The sequence below is a fragment of the Melanostigma gelatinosum genome, assembly GCF_949748355.1.
Source record: "Melanostigma gelatinosum genome assembly, chromosome: 24".
In the NCBI taxonomy this organism is placed as follows: domain Eukaryota; kingdom Metazoa; phylum Chordata; class Actinopteri; order Perciformes; family Zoarcidae; genus Melanostigma; species Melanostigma gelatinosum.
This window is the reverse complement of record NC_136657.1, coordinates 8,098,828-8,117,088: the sequence shown is the minus strand read 5'-3', so window position 1 is coordinate 8,117,088 and position 18,261 is coordinate 8,098,828. Positions and strand designations below refer to the sequence as shown.

General features: G+C 47.6%; 1 protein-coding gene across 3 annotated transcripts in view; it reads left to right on the top strand.

Moving 5' to 3' along the window:
* Positions 1 to 211, top strand: part of xirp2a (xin actin binding repeat containing 2a) — a 34,656-nt gene extending 34,445 nt beyond the window's left edge. For all 3 annotated transcript variants that reach the window (XM_079296361.1, XM_079296363.1, XM_079296362.1), the window contains one exon: positions 72 to 211. The gene's annotated coding sequence lies outside the window, so the exon portion shown is untranslated. The remainder of the gene's footprint in view (positions 1 to 71) is intronic.
* Positions 212 to 18,261: the final 18,050 nt, after the last annotated feature.

Sequence of the window (18,261 nt, the reverse complement as noted above, 5' to 3'; positions counted from 1 at the left end):
AGCGGACGCATTCTTCTCCCGTCATGCCTTTGCACTACTTTAACCCCTCGTTGTCTTCCTTTCCTCGACAGCCTTGGAAACTATGCCTCTCTCCATGGACGAATGTACTGCAAGCCACACTACACGCAACTGTTCAAATCCAAAGGAAACTATGACGAGGGATTTGGACAGAAACCACACAAAGAACTATGGAACAATAAGAACCAGGAAAATATAGCCGAAAAGACCAAAGTCAAATCCCCATCACCTGAGAAGAAAGTCATGGATTCCAGAATTCCCACTGCTCAGAGCACATCAGTTACCCGGGAAGATGACGTGAGAAAGCCAGAAGATGAAAGCAAAAAGCTCACCACGAAGATTTCTGTGGTGTGGCCTCCTCAATCAGATTCTCCAAAGAAATCCTACACTATGGAGGAGGAGTTGAAGTTGGTGAAGCCCTCATGGCCCCCTAAGGAGGGCTCGGCTCAGGAAGAGGAACGCCTAAATCAGCCTGTGAAGCCTTCATTAAAGGAGACCGATCACCCCGCAGCCAAAGTACAAAATGGACCCGAGCAAGTGAAAAAGCCCAAAGAGACTCCAGCTCAGTCGGAGGCTCCGGCCTCCCCGGCAGCAGTCCCTCAGGACCCGGCGGGTGTTGCTCGCACTCGAGGAACTAAAGAGTCAAACGGTGGCTCCCAGGCCGTGGCACAAGTGGCTTCTGAAGTGCGGCCTGGAGTGGAAGACGAGGAACAAAGCCCGGGGAGTGGCGGCGCCGGGGGCGGAGCTGTGGAGAGTGGAGAGGACGGCGCAGGAAGGGTGGAGGAAGTGATAGCGAATGGACATGAGAGGCAGAGAGAGAGTGAGAAGGAAAGCCAGGAGGAGAGAGATAAAGGAAATACTGACGACACGAACAATGGGGAAGCGGTAAAGGTCACCTTAATGGATGAGGAGGCGGCGGGACGGGCTCTGAATGCAAACTCCAACAATAACAATAATTACGGCCAGATGCTTCTGGATCATGACATCCTGTTTCAAGGGCTGAGCGAGGTCGAGGAAAAGGGAAACCAGACGGATTTCTTCCAATCCGATCACTGCGAGGAATCAAAATGGATGCCAATCGAAGTGCTGCGGTTGGCACAGAGGGACGACGCTTTTGTGCCAGCGGGTGCCAAATGTGCCGACGCCACGAGCCGCCATTCAGACGCAGGCTCCTCCGCGGAGACGGCCGAGGGAGCGTTCGATTTCAGCGGCTCGGGCCTGCTATCAGATTTCACATCCGGCGTCTTCGGGGAGTCGCCCCCGGCGTCGGCGCTGGATGACCTTTTGGATTTCGGGACGGAGGCGAGGGAGGGTGGAACGGGAGACGTGAGGCGGAAGGACGAGAGCAGTGACGGCGTCGCCCCGAACGATGACGAGGAGGCCCTGACAGTGGAGGAGCAGATCAAGAGGAATAGATACTACGGCGACAGCGACGACTCTTGAACTCCTCGGCCCATTTCAGCTACTAATCACACAGCGTTGACCACATTTCACATCTCATGTCCATGGAGAGATGAACTGCTCCGATTGAATCCAGTGTTTTTGTACTGCGTTTTAAGACTGCTCTTTTACTTTATCTAGCTTTGTTTGATGGAATGCACCTGGTGTGCAGAGAGTGTTACTTAGTATGCATATCTATATTTTTGCCGACTGATCTAAACAAAAGGCTATTTTCAAATAAGTGCATTAATTACAAACTGTTTTTCTCTTAACGAATGTCCGCCAGCTTTCTTTTTGTGCCTGAATAAAGAGGTTTTTCCCTTATTTTTTGTTATTCCTGTCATGTCTCCCGGTTGAAATAAAACTTCACAAACGCGACAACGTATGAGTTTTTAATCAGTGAGTGCACAGACCATAATAGTGCTGAGCTGAGCCTCCTTTTGTGAGGCCGGCCATTTTGATGTATGACCTACCGAGGAAACACTGTCCAGCTAAGATCTCTCCGGCGAAAGGCGTATTGATTTTCAGTGATAGAGCCGGCCTGCTGTAGGAGTTACAGATTTTTCAATTCGGTGGCTTTTGTCACCTCTTGACAGATCCCCCCCCCCCCCCCCCCTTTTCATGGTTATAGCGTGAACACGCGGGGTAATTGGCTGCAATGAGAATATACGGCACTGTTAATTACACGGCAAAAAAACCTACTTTAGTGTCGGGACAGTGATGGCTCGGTCATGACGCTGCGTTGTGCTGACAGCTCCTTTAAGTTGGGGAAGCACTGTTGCTGCCTCAATAACTCTGCATCCTCTCCTGAAATGCAGTTTGGCATCTTGTTTTAATTAGGCTATTTCTTTTTTTTTTCTACCCCGGAACGTTTTCATTGAATATCCAAAGTAGATGCTGTTTTGTACGTTTTTTTTAAAATAGTTTTATCCTCCTGCCAAACAATTACAAACACACCGTACATGTGTACATAAAAACAAATGCTGCATTTAAAGTAATACCCGGTCACCTGTCCTAAACTTTTAACCGATTATTGTGATTATAATAATTATTTTTGCAGAATCCAACAAAGTTGCATCATAGAGTTCACTCTTCAGCGCTAGTTAGGTGTGATGCATCAAATGCGTGGTGTGAAGTCATTCCATCATAACAGAGTATGAACCTTCCCTTTAATTGTGTTCAATCAAAATGAGGCCGTCCTTTATGGAACCTGTCAATCATCTGCAGCTCCCTCGAAAACCTCCCCCGTGCAGCGAAACCGGGACGTGGGGTTATTATTGTCGCCCGGATGCCATCAGATCGCCCAGGCGTGACGAGCCGGTCGCTCCGTTGCTTGAAAGTCAATCTCCGTTAATAAACAAAGCAGCATCACTCTCCGCGCGCCCGATTGGGTGTCATCCCTCTGAACAGACGCCCGCTGATTGGACGGCTCCTCTCCTCCGGTCGGCCGCAGCAGCCTCCCCCCCCCTTCCCCCCACGAGCGTGCAGCGCGAGACACCGAGCAGAGGAGGAATCCGCGCGCGGCATGTGGAGCGGACTGCTGTGTTTCAGGCTGGAAAGGACAAGTTCTAACGACGGAGAACGACACCGGTAGGTGCTCAGGACACGCTGGAAAAAAATGTCGCGTTTTGTTCGGTGCGTGGCGAGCAGGACGCTTTCTAGGCACTAATTAATTGCTCGCTTTCGGGCGCCCTCGCGCCTCCGGAAGGATGCCGTGTGTGGAAGTGACATTGAGTTAATGGGCTCCGTCATGTGCCAGTGTGTTTATGAACGCGTCGCTATGTTGACCCTCTCTGTCTGTGGCAGTTCATTTGTCGTCTCTTCTACTTTAGCAAAAGAGAGGCTGTGTTTAAAATAAATTAAATTAAATAACTCTCCGGTGGAAACAGTGGTTTTAAACTTGCTTCTGACGGTTTCAGCGCGTCTTCAGCGGCTTGGTCGCCTTTTATGTGTGAAGTGGGACCGCCCGAGCCCGGAATCATTCACACGCTTAATTTTGTCGTTTGTAAATGCATGCATCCATCCCGTCGGAGTTATCCGGTGAACGTGACACCCGGAATTGATCTTTTAAAAAACGCTCCGCGCTAATTAAACCGGCGCCGTCGTCACTCGTGGCTCCGAATACGACGTCTTTCTGGGGCTGAGATGAATGTGGAAGAAGCCCTCAGGCAGGACCAGATTCTCTTAATGACATTTTTTTATTAGAATTCCATTTACGGTGCAGCCCCCCCCTCCCCCCCCCTCGCCGCATGAGATAAACTATATGTGACAGTGATGAATGACGTTTGTTAAAAGAGCAATGAAGGAGTGTGTTGCAAAACCGGCTTATGAACTCGTTCACGGTTTCAATTTTAGCGTCCGTCACTCGAAAGCTTTTTGCATTCCCGCTAAACCATCCCGCTGCTTAAGTGACAGAATGGCAGTGAGACAACGCTAAATATACGTGGAGGGAAATGCGCTATCTGCTGCGAGCCAAACTCTTAAGCCAATATGTACATACAGCGTGTCGGTGATCACTAAGACTCTACTTTGTGCTGTGCTCAGAGTGTCTGCTGTTTTTCTTACACGTGTTTTAACGAGCCGCAGAAACTTTTGTTCATGGCGGCTGTGGATTTCACCGGCCGTAAAGGCGGCAGATACATTTACCCAGCGAGGTGGAGAAACGGCGGGAAAATAATCTGTTTGCTGTCCGTTTGGTCTGGTGGAGGAGCGGTCCGCCGAAACCACAGAAGAAGAAGAACTCTCTGCACAGGGAGCAGACACCGACGACGTTTGTTAAATACTGTTCCTACATTACTGAGTTCCTCTGTTGAATGTTTCAGTCTGTAGAACTCTTCAACGTTAGCTCCAGTGCAGATCTGTTAATGGCAGCATTAGCGGTCATCAGTCAGTCGGATATCGAAACATTGTCAGACGTGAGTCACCAAAGAAATCCATGATTCTCTTTGAGTCCGTGTTCCTGATCGTGCTCGGTGCGAGTTATTGGAAATTAATTCACTTCCTGCACACAATGTCTCTCTCTCACTGGGCAGCGTGACCCTTTACATCCTGGTCCCTGAACGCCTCTCGAGGGCGGGGCGAACACATAGAGCGTCATTGTTCCGTAGGCCCTCTTTCTGAAAAATGAATGACCAAATTAATCGCAACATGGGGAAGCAAACCAGCGGAGGGGGGAGCCCCGCCCCTGGCCGCCTGCTTTCATACGTAACCCCTCATAACTTACAATGCATTAGATTTGATGTCTGCCTGGCTGCTCTGTAATTACTGATCGGAGGAGGCTGCAGCTTAAAGGCTGTCGTCTTGAGTTTTCTGGCTGCAGGACTCGTGATGGGAGTCCAACAAGACCACTCTGTGATCACGGGGATTTTTTACCCAGCAGTCCCTCCAACAACATGGCACCACACCATAAATAGTCTATTATATCTGGCTGTATTTACTGGATGAGACACACTGTTACAGTAATGGTAAGAACACTAAATGACATGTTGTCCATCCATTTTCCTGCTTTTGTTTACAAAAATTACAAATGATGAGGAGTAATAAGCTGTTATTATCCAAAAAGGCTCAGCTGGCAGATGTTCTCTCTTGCTTCATGCTGAAGACAATAAGCCAGCACAGCGTGAAAGGACACGAAATGACTCGGTCCTCGTGGCCGGTGCCTTCTAGGTTGATGACTCGATGCATTTCGTTGCCTCCGTGCACGGCTCCGAGGGTGACGGCGGTTCAGTTTTATGGATGTAGTCCTAGCCGGTGGGAGGGAGGGAGGGAGGTTATCTCCCACTCTACCAGCTGTGGTTGCATGTTGGCTCCCTGTGTGACTCCACAGGCTGTTTGGCCTCCCGAGAGCGCTCGCTTTACAACACTTTACGCCCCTGTTTTGTGTGACTACACGCTTCCCTCGCGCCTTATCTCCTCCACCGCATGGGGAACCTTGTCACCTTGTTTTTGAGGTTGTGAGTTGGAAACCCTCGTGGCTCATGAAACACATTAAAAAGCATCTGCATGAAAAATCCTGCATCACGCATTGTGCCTTTCCATTTTGGATGCTAGTGTAAGAAAAACTGTTTCGTCCCCAGCCTCACTCCAATCCACTTTGCTGAAGACGAGCTACATCAATGCAGCTCGGCCCCTCTACTTTTATTTTCGTAGGCGGTCTGGATAACCTTTTCGGGCTGCTTTCGGCATAATTTCAGGTGCTGATATTAATATCTCGCTGTACGCACGGGTGCTTTCAATCAGCGTCTTCCCTCAACGAGCGCACATCCCTCGGTGGACCCGACTAACCCAGTTGAGCCGAAGCCTTATTATAGAGCACGCACCATTAAGTGTGCACAAACACCATAGACAAACCAATGCCGCAATTATTTCATGTACGTTTGATTCGCGCTTAGGCGTCTCCGTCCTTCGAGGCCCGTATGTAGATTTGACATTTGCTTCTCAAAAATTCCTTCAACCAAATTGATTTTGAGAGCAGGCATATTTAATGTGGAGCCATCTCCATCTCATCCCAGTTGGTCTTGTTAAAGCGCCTCCACTCTCCGCTGTAAGACGAGGAATAAAGAATCTCCCTGCACGAGACTGACGGGCCCGGATGATAGAGTTTGGGAGCTGACCTTCCGGAGCGAACAGATGGTTCCCGCTGAACAGTCGAGGGGTTGATCTCGATCTCTCCTGCCTCCGCTCTTTGTTAGACGAAGCAGGGTACCGTACGCACACAGCGGGACGCTGCGGTGAGCGTTAAGAGGCACCGATTTTCATTTTCTAGGGCGATTCCGATTTTTTTTCCGCACAGCACGGCTCTAGACAAACGTTTTTTCACCACCGTCCCTGAACCATCCACAAAAATCGAACTCGAAATGTTGTTTTTTTACTTTCTGTCGTGGTTGTTTTCATGAAAACACAATTCAAATGAGACTGACTGACCGCCGGCATTCAATCGGCGGCGGATCGATCGGTGCGTCTCTACTTTATATTTGCACATCTTTGTGCCACTCGGAGCACAAATCGGTAGTTCACTTCGGTGGAACAGCTCAGAAGTTTACGTTTGGTCAATACCCAGCTTTGGCTGCTTCAAGGGATTCACTGCCACTGCTCACAGCGAGCTCTCAATATTGATGATTAGAAAAGGATGAATGACTCCCGGAGAAGTTTGAAGGGCTCAGGAAGCGAGCCAAGAAGTTTGTGTTTGCTGTTACATTACTTTCAGTAGGGCTGCGATTGCATTCATTTATCTGCCGAATATTTTAGTTTGGTTGGACCCATCAGTCTCTTTACTTTTCTGTCGCTTCAGTACATCCCTACGCCCCTCCTTTGCTGTGCTGCTGAGTCGCCAGGTCTTTGTTTACGTCACCAGTTGATTTTTGACAGGGAGGGAGTGTTTCTGTAACGTTTGTACGTTTTCCGTCTCATTCATTCCTCTTCTTGCCAGGGAGCAGCTGTGAGGAAGCCTTCAAAGTAACACTAACTTATAATAAACGATGATAATAATATCAGCAACAGTTCTCATATTGATTTGGGTCCATGGTTTAAGTTCACTCTGATAGTAATGAAATCTATTTGGGTTTTGGACTTCTGGTTGGATTTCACGCACCGATCACCTTGGGCTCTGAAAAAAACATTTCTCACCATCTGACATTTTTATAGATCTGAGGATCAATTAAAAAAATAACCGGCAGCGGTGGATGGCGAATCAACACCAAGTATATCTGTGTTACTATTACGTCGACAGCCCTTGTGGCCGACACTCTGATGGAGTGAAGAACTGCTGGCAGTATATTAGAGTGTGTGCACTCTGGTTCTCCCTCCTCATTGCACCAGGCATCGTGTGTTTGTTGTTTGCCTGTGCTCTCGCAGTGGCACAGGGGTAACGAAAAAACAACAAACTCTTCTTCCCCTCGAGCCCCCAAGAAGACACGGGGATAGAGGCAAAACACACTTGGTGTAATCTTTTCCTGAAGCGTGTTCATTCTCAGGACATTTCGGAGGAACTTTCTTTTTTGTTATATTTGCACTCGTCTTTCCTGGAAAGGCCCGTGAACATGCGTCTTATTTGATTTGAATACAGTGTGTTGCGCCCCATTAGAATGATATGAAAATGATAAACGACTCGTCTGAAGCTGCGCCTCTAAAGATCCTTTTATCTGCTCAGATTACTTCAGGAATGTCTGTCTTATCTAGTTGCCTTCACACAGAGAGGGAGGGAGAGAACAGGGCCGGGCTAATGTGTGCTCTGGTAAGATGCACAATGCAGCCCCTCTAATACGTGAACCCCATGCATCTTTAATGACGCGGCTCATTACATTCTCTGGATGATTCTTTTCATATTTAATCAGCTCCCGGCGCTGTGGGTTTTACTTACACGAGAGTGGCCATTAATATTCAGTGTGTCCGCATTACAGTCATGCATTTACTTTGCGCCGCGCCTTTTTATTTTATGGACTTAGTGTTTTTTGTACAAATAATGTATTTGCTCCTTAGCATTCGGTGACATAGTGTTGTAGTCTTCGTTGTCTGTGTCCAGACGGTGATTCATCTCCAGATAACACCGATGGAATCATATCTAAGGTTCCCAGGAAAAAGTTGATAAATAGTGGAAGCCGGAATGGTAATGAGGATCATAATTGGACCTGAAGGCAACAAAACTAAAGCTACTGCAGTAATGCGGAGCAGAAGCTGTCGGCTGGAAAGACAATATTTTCTGCTATTTGCTTTATGGAAAAAAAAAAGCACATATTTTCCTCACGCGGATGGTAATTAGACGTCTACAGGCTCGGCGGACAGTCTTGTCCTGATCACAGGATTGTTGGCGCGTCACCCCCTCCTCCACCGCGAGGGACAATTCTCCTCTCCACGCCGGCATATGAACAGCCCGGGTGTAATGAACCAGAGGAGGGCGGTCCACGCTTAGACGTGGGACAGAAGGGGACAAGTCGTTCCGCTCAACACCGATGTTGACAAGCTCCATCATCGAAGTGTCAATGAATAACATATTGGCTGTTGGATTGGATACATTTCCCTTTATTCTGAACAGACAGAAGTGTTGAGCATTTTGCCCACTGGCAACTTTGGTGAACTATTTTCATCATAAAAATAAAGAACACTTCGGTATCGCACCGTACCAACGCTGAACGAACACTTCTCCCAGCTGGCAGCAGGTCACAAATGGCTTTAAAACTGAAAAGCATCTCTTATGCTGTGAAATTGAAAATACCAAAATAAATAGACCTAGAGATCTAGACTCAGCACAAGCCACAGTTGACTAACAGAGTAACAAATGCAAAACAAACTTTTCGCACAAAAGTCTGTTGTGTACCACCTTTTGTTTCATCGGGTGAAACAGTGAGACTGTGTATTCGTCTTTGACGATGGCGGCGACCTCGAGTTATTGCTCCCTTTCATCGCCGCGTCCGTGGAAGTCGGGCCCCGGCCATTTCCTGTGCACTCATCCCCATTAAGAGATGAGCTCGGGCCGTAGGAAGCGGGCGCTGTAGATGGCTGGACCAGATCCCCCCCCCCCACGCTTCCCGCCCGTCGCTTTATCAAGCGCTGTGATCTACTGCGGGAGAAATCCAGCGCGGTCTTCAAATAAAAGCAATAACTCTTGCGGCCGCCGAGAAGGAAATCAGGAGGCAGGCGTGTCCTACCAAGACAGACAGCCCACCTTCCCCCTACTCAGCCGTGCATATGGACCCCCCCCCCCCTCATGTTGCTGTCGTCTCACTCAAGTTTATCATCAGCTGCTCCCCGTAGATGTCTTATTGCCTTTTTCCACCCTCATCTGTCCGCCCGGTCGAGAAGGCCTCCCAGGAAGAGATTAGCAATCCAATAACTTGTGGAGCATCCACCTCAGCAGCAGGTGCTCCCCGGAGGGAATGCTGATGAGAGCAGCCAGGACTCTATAATAACAGGCCAGGCGGTATTTGCTAACAGCCAGCAGCCCGGGAGCCTCGGCCTGCAGCTGATCCGAGCTTGTTGTCGAGTCATCGCAGGTTTCGTTGGCATTCTGTGAATGTCTTCTCTTTTCACGCCAGTCAGAGGAATTCCGCTTCACCGCTCTGCCGAGTTTTTCCCAATTAAAGCCGCAAGTATTTCGAGCACGTTGAGGAAACATTTCCAGTGTCTGGATTCATACAGGTGTTGACCGACATGCTGGGAAATGGATTGGGATTCTGCCGTGTGCATGCACATTATGTTACCAATGGAAGTGCTTGATAATTACTGATTCACACCGAGCACTTCCATTATAACGATAATTAATTAGGGAGAATTAGACAAATTACATGTTTGACCCACGACAGCCGGCCTGCAGTAGAATGAAATCTGCATCTCATCTAAAATCCTCTGAAGGCTTACTTTATGTGATCTCAGCCAGGCTCCTCAAGGATGTCTTCTCAAATGTTGGCCTCAGTCTCTCCATTGTTGGAAAAAAAACATTTTGGACCTTTCATTTAAGACTTATTTTTCTAAAATGCTGGCAATGGTTTAATAAAAAACTATTTCATTTTCAGTCTCCTGGATCTGAGCCTGGCTTGTGACACAAACAAAACAACCGTCTCATGATTACTTGTAGTTGGCTGAACAATTTCGAAAAATGATTTCCTTTTATTTTGACTGATATTGCAATTGCGAAACTATTTGTGATATTGGAGGGAATGACGATTTGTATGATGTGTAGGCCAGGACATCTCTGCAGCACTACAATATTTCATTAAAAATGGTATTTTGACACCTTTTACCTCAAATTCCCAGGAGCCCATATTGCTATTTATTACCACGGTCCGCCGTTTAGTGATGGCCGCTCTCGGTGGCTTTATTTCTGACCAGAACATTCCGCTGTTACGCAGATGATACCCCGCTGTACATCAGTCTAAACCCATTTACACCAGGAACCTCTACCTCCCACTTCACTGTCTTTGTAATTGCTATTCACAGTTTCTAACTGAGGGGTTTTTACAATTTGGGACCCCGCTGGATGTGTTAAATTGTACTTTCCTGCTGCATAACAAATTCCATGCAAAAGCCATTTTATGTTCCGTTTTGTCCTCTCCATTTTATTGACTACTGTTTTATTATTTGCACTTTTACATTCTTTATTTCACTTGGTATTTTTCGTTCACTGTGGCTTGTTTATCCTTTCTTACCTCACTCTCTGGCTCAGTGGTTCACTGTCACCTGTGGTTTTTATGGCGCTGTACAACACTTTTTACCGCGGCGTTTTGTTGCTCATAACGGCCCACGGGCATCCGGTGGGAAACACCTGTGGAACTGTCCTCACTCTGGTTTAAAAAATGACCCGTCTTTTAAAGCTTGGTAAGAAGCCAGGTGTTGAATATGAACTGAACCGTGACTCTTAAACGCACAGTGTTAGCCGTTATTTTACAGAGCGTGCCATCAATGAAGAAGCTTCCTGCACATTTTTAAAAAATCTTTATCTAGCATGTGAGGCAACTAAACAAGATGCAGTATGCCAGTGACAGGATGCATGTACAGTTATTATTTATCCATGCAAAAACATTTTTATGAGCAAGAGTCATAAAATAGTGTTCCTATCTGCAGCTTTTTCTTATTTTAATATACCTGCTGCTGATATCAAGCCTCCAACAAAAAGAGTGCACAAACACAAACTCAGCACAAAACAAACTTGTGTGTGTTTTCTTTTTACGGGGAGCACAAAGCGGACTTAAACACCTCATAGCGTAACTGCAAGTCATCTCCCTCGTCCGTAAATCCCCCTCTGGCTTTGTGCTGCAGGCTGTGCAGTGAATTCACGCGCTCTGCTCGTGTTATCTGTAGTTTGTGTTTTTCTTCTTCAATTTCACGGGGACTTGTGTTCGTTGATAAAGAGTCGGTCTGAGTCAGTTCCTCGAGGCCAACTCGACGTGATGGGCCACTCTGGTGTTGTTGTAATGTGTGAATCAGCAGGAGGGCCGGTTTAGAAACCTAGCGATACCAGTAACAATACTAGTACTTTAAAGCGCTACGGACCCCAATAGAGTACTTCAATTGATACATTTATTGCTTCTTTTTCAATGAGAATGGAAGCGTTCAGTTGCTTAAAGCTTTAACAGGATTTTAAAGCCTGTATATAGTGTCTGAACATAGAACTGAATAGATTGGTCTCATTGTCACTGAGACCTGATCCAGCCGTCTGAGTCGCATCGGAGCATCCCTGTGATACCGAGCTCTCCTCGGTCTGTCATCGGTAGAAGAGAGGAGACATGAGGCTGCTTTTCATCCACTGATTGCAGGGGTCAAAGGGGATTGTTTTTAGGACGGAAATATAGAAATGACGCTCCTTTTCAAAATGAGATTGGCAGTGCATTGAAGTAGCGGCTCTCGCCTCGTCGTCACCCGCCGTTAGATTCACAGAAAGTGTCAGCCTGAGAGTTGGCGTTCTCCTCGGTGCTGCAAGAACCATTCAAGGTATCTATTCTTGACAACCGTTTGCGGTCTTACATTTCTGAGAGAAAAAGAGACGGAGAGAGAGAGAGAAATAAAAAAAAACGATGAAAGGGCCATCTGTGCTATGCTGTTGGATGTTTGCCATCTTCGGCGAGGGAAAGGGCACGGACCGGTGAACGGGAGGCACAGGTGCAATAAAGGATCTTCGCTAATTGAGTGAAGTACGGGAGCCCGGGAGGGACAGCCCAGGTGCGCAGACAAGCAGGGGTCAGCCGAGGTGCACAACAAGCGGAGAGAATCCTCCCCTCCGCTGTTCTCCTGTAATTGCGGCGAGCTTAATCTGTCCCCCCGGCTTCCTGTCGGTGAGAAAAGAATACGTCTGGCACCTCGACAGAGATTGCTACGTGGGCTCGGCATTCAACAAATGAAAACCGAATTACCAGGCTGGGAGATTAATGGAGGAAAATGAAAAGGGACGGTGTTACAGGTGTCAGGGGAGCAGAGACCGATGCCAGCCTTCAGACTTTGGCACCCAGAGGTGCCTCGCGTTCCAGCAACAGTGATGGGCCCGTGTCACAGTGAAATAGGCGGGAGAAAAGTAGCCTGAAATTAAATGTGACGGGCATCTCCTCCTCCTCCATCCGCAGCTTTTGAACGCACGTCTTCTCAACAAGGAGAATCCATCCTAGAAGAGTTCCGTCATTAGAATATAAATATCTGCCGAAGCTCCAAAAACGAGAACCGGTGTGTTTCCACAGCTGCTCAGCTGCGATTTCAATTTATTTTCATTTCTACATCTAAACGAGCTCTATTTTGCCTTAAAATGACAATTCACATGTTGCGTCTACAACCTTTCGTCCTCACGGCGCCGGGGAGGTTTGCGCTCCTATCCTGCCGGCTGTTGCTAAGCAACCAACACCTTTCGCGTTGCGATGACCATGATGAAGTTGGCGGTACGCCTCGCCGACGAAAGTCGAAACAAAGAGAAGTGATTTTCCTGCACTGTGAATCCGTCACAGGGGCTTTGTTGCACTATTCGCCTTGTTGTGAGTTTTGCGGCCCTTCTTTTTAAAGGGCTGTGATTGGTTGTTGGTCACGTGACGAACATGACGAGGAACATCTCGGCACCCTGAATTATCTTCCAACTGGGCCTTCATTTTGATCTCAAGACACATCTGTAGTTTGACTGCAACTTGCAAATCAAAACTACTTTATTAGAATTAAAGATGAACAATAAAGTAGTCATCTGTTTATTGGATGTTATTACCTTTCCCACTAAGCTGTCATTATTAGTGAGTGGTCTCTCTGCTCTTGGCCTTACAGTTCACATGCGTGCTAGTGTATCGAATTTAAATGCCACAGGTACATTTGACTCCGTCAACACACATCGTGGAGTGCAACCACAACAGTCTGACGTCTACAAAAAGCCCCAAAGCATTGTCAAGAAGAGTTGAGATCACAGGGAAGCTGCCTTGAATAAAAGCATACACGATCAGGGGATGGGGCAGGTTAAAAAGACATAAAGAGGATACGCAAAGGTTGAAAGTTAAAGTTTATAATCATTTTATAACAAGTGTGTACTACGTAGAGTCATTTTACAAATGTAAAGCTGATTGTAATGATAATCTGTGTATCAGAGTTGAAATGTGAAGAGTGTGTGTGTGTGTACGAGGAGAACGTAGATTTAAGGGAAGTGAGAAGGAGGGGGCCGAGGAGTGAGGTCATAACAGACGTTTTGAATGCTCAAAACGACAATAACAAGAGATGCTTGCAAGCTGGGATTTCATCACGAGAGCAAGAGATTTTTCCTCTCCCCACTGCTTGACTTTAACAACTGAACAACGGATGGACACGGCAGCCCTAAAGACTTTGTACTGAGCCTGAAGGATCGCTGAACGGACTCCGTTGGGCGAGCAGGAGGAGCCGGAGGGTCTGGCCAGACCTTCGCTCCGAACAACTCCAAAATAACTTTTTCATCGCACCTTTGAAATCCAGCTCCAACCGAGCCAACTCGTCATCGAAACATGAGTATAACCAAGGAATTAAAAGTAACGAATCAAGTGTAGTAACATTTTATGTCTTGATATCTAACAGCATGTTTACAACTACCGCTGCAGATATTGCCTTTATTAAAGGACTTAATTAGACGCTCTTTCCTGTGTATTACAACACATCGCTGAGCTGCATTCTTCCAGTCTACAAGGTCTACATCGCTAACTTGTCGTCAGCCGCCCCCAGCTTGTCATTCCTCGCGTCGAGACTCCCCCGAAAGCGAACCGACGGACGCTTTGCAGAGGCTTCTTTTTTCCCGGCAGCGCGGCGTCCCCCTCCACGTGCTTCTGGGTTACGGATTGGGCCTTTAATAATCAATGACGGCGCGGCTGTCGGTACAGATTAGCGGGATAATCTCCCGTCTGCTCCGTAATACCCTTTACACTGCAACTCTCTCGGCAGCGATGAAAAGCCCCAGCTTAACGCGGCTGCAGCTAATGTTTGTCACCGCATTGTACTCCGTAGAGCAGCATCGTCAAGTTCACCCCCCCCCCCCCCGCTGTGTCAGAACTGCTTTAAGGATTTCATTGAAGGTTATTTTTGAAGTGACATTTTCGGAGGGAGCTTGACATTTCGATCAAACTGATAACAAAGGTTTATCTGACAGTTCCCACAAATAAGGCTGGCGTCGGCAACAAGTGTGACTGACAGCACTGACATCAATCGGACCCGGACTACGTCTTCAGAGCGCACACTGAGAGACATCGCACTTCATATTCAGGCTCTTTCTTTTTCTTTCTTTGAGGGGAAAGCTCTGTGTGAGAGGGATTGTGGCTGGATCGGCAGCCAGGATTTGCAGGCTGAGGTTCACAGAAAGAATCTTTTGGGTCGGGGGGGGGGGGGGGCGGGGGGGTTGATGAAGCCAGTTTGAAAACAGTGTGAGCCAGTTGTTTCCTCCTCGGTAGAATCAAAGGCAGCTTCTGTGGATTCAGAGATAAAGCCACACTGCAAGTCAACATTGTCTCAAAAACACAGCTGATCTCATTTCCCTTGTGCTGACGTATTTGCCAACCAGTCCATCTTACTGTCCACATCTTCCTTGTGTTTGCCTGGTTGTCTAGCTCGGTGGTCCCAGACTCTTTGACGACGTCCCCCCCCCCAACACCCTCGGATGACTCCAGTGCCCCTCCATCGTCAACAACGCCGCCTGTCAGGTTTGTGTTCATTTGAATTCATCTAACTGGATATTATGAAACACTATTCTCTATATTAGCTTTACAAACAGGTGGCACAGCAGCGATGCTGTATTGGGAATAGGCTTCAGAGCTGGCATACTTTGCTTGTGACCAGCTTGTAAAACGGTCCGTGTTATTTGCGAGAAGATCGTAGCGTGCATACAAAGCGTGGCTGCCTCTGTCGTTAGGCGTCAGCCAGGTTAGATGTAATAAGCTGCCATCGAACCAGTTCTTTCGCTGCACGCACGCTGCGTAATGGGATTCCATTAGCTCCGCGGGCCACTGGCGACCTGTGTCTGGTCCAATCATAAGAAGGTACCCACTCCCCACTCCGCACAATTAGAGTTCAAGATCTCTCGCACACGCCTGGGCCGAAAATAGCACAATCATGCTGCGCACGTCTGGAATGAAATCCATTTTTGAGCAATTTAATGAAATCAAAGTGTCTCATCCTCGCAACTCTCATCCCAATTAGAAACGAGACACTGTGAACACAAGGGTGGGAAATTATTTTAAAAAAGAACAGTTGGGTGGAAGTGGAAATTACAGGAGGCCCCTCTTCGATCGCTCCCTCCTTCTCGAAAAGTGAATGTCGATGGAACTTTGTTGGGGAAAGGTTCACGCGGCCATTAGAATTCAGCCAGCGGCGCGTCTTAATTTATTCCCAAAGCGCTGTCGCTCATTTATGGATCCTTATGGATCCGTTCCATATTTTGGACCGGCGGCGAGATTTCAATCGCAGAACGTCAATTAAAATAACGGCGAGTCGAACGCGAGACACTTTGCTCGCCGTCTTTCTCTTTGACTCGCGGGTCAGCGACCAGCAGAGCGTCAGCCTGTCGCTCCCCACCTGAAGCTAAATCGATATCATTTGAAGAAAACATGCTACGACGTCATTCGAGCCCAGTAAATCCCCCGTGTCCCGCCTTTAAAAAAAATCTGGCCTCGACAACATCACCGGGTCTTCATTTTCTCCAAGTGCGAAACAACAACACTTGTCAGCCTGATGCTCGTCTCAGCAGAGGAAAAGGCAAAGACGTTCTGTCCTCGTGGCGTCTCTCCCACTGATTAATGGCTGGAGGTGGAGGACCCGTGCTGTGGCTTTGATGAGGCAATTTGTAACCTTCTGCAAGAAAACAATGGCAGTTCGTTTTATTGCGATGCGTCTCCGGGGACGCATCAGCACGGCTGCTGCATCATACAGTGAGGTGGTGAGCCCAATAATAAATCCAAAGATGCCGATGTGCCAGGGGGAGGGGCGGCGTTCCAGCTCTCTCTCTAATGGCCCGTGTGCCGTTTGTGGCTTCATTAGGATGCAGAGTTTGAAACCAGCGTCTTGTTGTACCCAGTTATGACTGCGGAGCCAGGGGCCATTACCGCGGCTGCTTTCGATACGACTCTGTGGCAGTTGATCATTTAGCCGTTGTGTTCAAAACATCACAGTTTGCCAGATGAATAAAACGGCAGCAAAGCCAGAGAGCTGCATCTTTAGACTGATAATTATTTCTTCCGTCTTAGTGCGCTTATTTTTATTTTATATTCTTCGTGCATTAATTGGTGCCGTAGCTTGTTATAAGAAATCGACATATAAATGAAAGAACGTTCCTGGCGGGCGCGCCCTAGACCCCCTATCGCTTCTTGCCTCTGGTGTTTGTTATTGCAGAACGTGGACACAATTAAAACAATGTTTTCTTTCACCATCACCCATCAAACGGTAAAGACAAACTGCTTGTTGACCGTCAATTAGTTGTCAATAAACCACAATTATGTGGATTCCAGCACCCTTTACGCTTCGTGAGCTCTGAGGACGAGCTGTTGAGAGACTCCAGCTCATCAGAACACTGTGTATCTGTCAAACATATTCTATACACTGCTGATGCAGACGGCCAGCTTCTGGCCAACTGGGTCCTCGGAAGCCGTGGAGACTAATTAGCATATTGGGAAATAGTGACCATCTTTGTCCGGTAAATTGGCTGCTGCTTTGAAGCTGTACTCTCTCCACTTGTTGTCTAAAGCAGGTTATGCTTGAGGGCGGGGCTACCTTGTGATTGACAAGGTCGCTACCAGAGCTGTAGAGGCGCCTCTACATCCAAATACGGTCACTTCCTGTTCACTAGGTGGTCCAGCTATTCTCATTTTAGTGACCGGCGACCCCGGTGAACATGCCAGGGAGGTATGAAAAAGTCGACACCGCCCAAGCCTAATCTGCTTTGTTCCTGTCCACATTAATTCAAGTGTTTTAATTGGCCACCCGTCTGCGTCCATCCAGCTCCGCTTTACAGTTACTGTCATTACTGTCATCATTGTTTAGTTGCTTAATGAGAGCAATGGGAGACTTGGCGTACCTCTCTGATCTGGACCCGTTTTTCTCAGCTGCTGCTTCGCTGAGGCGGTATCGTGGATCAGCTGCTGTGGAATATCAACCAGCACATATCAGTGCCCGCATCTGCAGTGTGGTGAATATTGATCATGTAAATGCTGTTAACGAGGAGTAATATTTCATTCCGGAGTCTTTCTCACCTGCAGGTGTTTTCATCAAATCTTGTCGTTTTTTTTTTATTCGATATTTGCTCGAGATCGCCACAAGTGAAATGCTAATTTCCATGTTAATATCCTTGCAATATATTTGTCGCTGGGAGTTGTGATAAGTCACTGAGGTGTCTACACTCTGCCCACAGCTGCTGTTGTGTTATGCAGAGTTTGCGCGAGTGTGTTCGGGTTAGGGTTTATTTATTTAGCGTGTCCTGTGTGCACATTGCACCAACTCCTTGCACGTCCTCGGGTCCCCAGCATTGCACCTACCAAGTGTGAGATATATGCTAACGTACTCTGCTCATGTTTGCTCCAGAGGGCTTTGCATAGAAACGTAAGAAGAAACCTATACCTCCTTCCAAATCGCCAACAAGTATGACTACACAGCGTTTAACCATGACTAGCTCCAAATCCACTAAAGTCTATGGACCCCGGTCAGAGCTGGCTGATGCTACGCTATGATTGGCCGGTCTGCGTTTTCGGGGCGGGACATAGCAAAGGGTCATTTGAGAGAGGAGAGTAGTGCTGATTGCGTGATGATCCGGTGCATTGCATTATCTGCTGTGCGTTCCCTCTGAGACGCTTCTCTCTCTGAGTCATTTGGTTTGTATTCATGGAAAGGACTGCAGGGGGCCGCATAGTA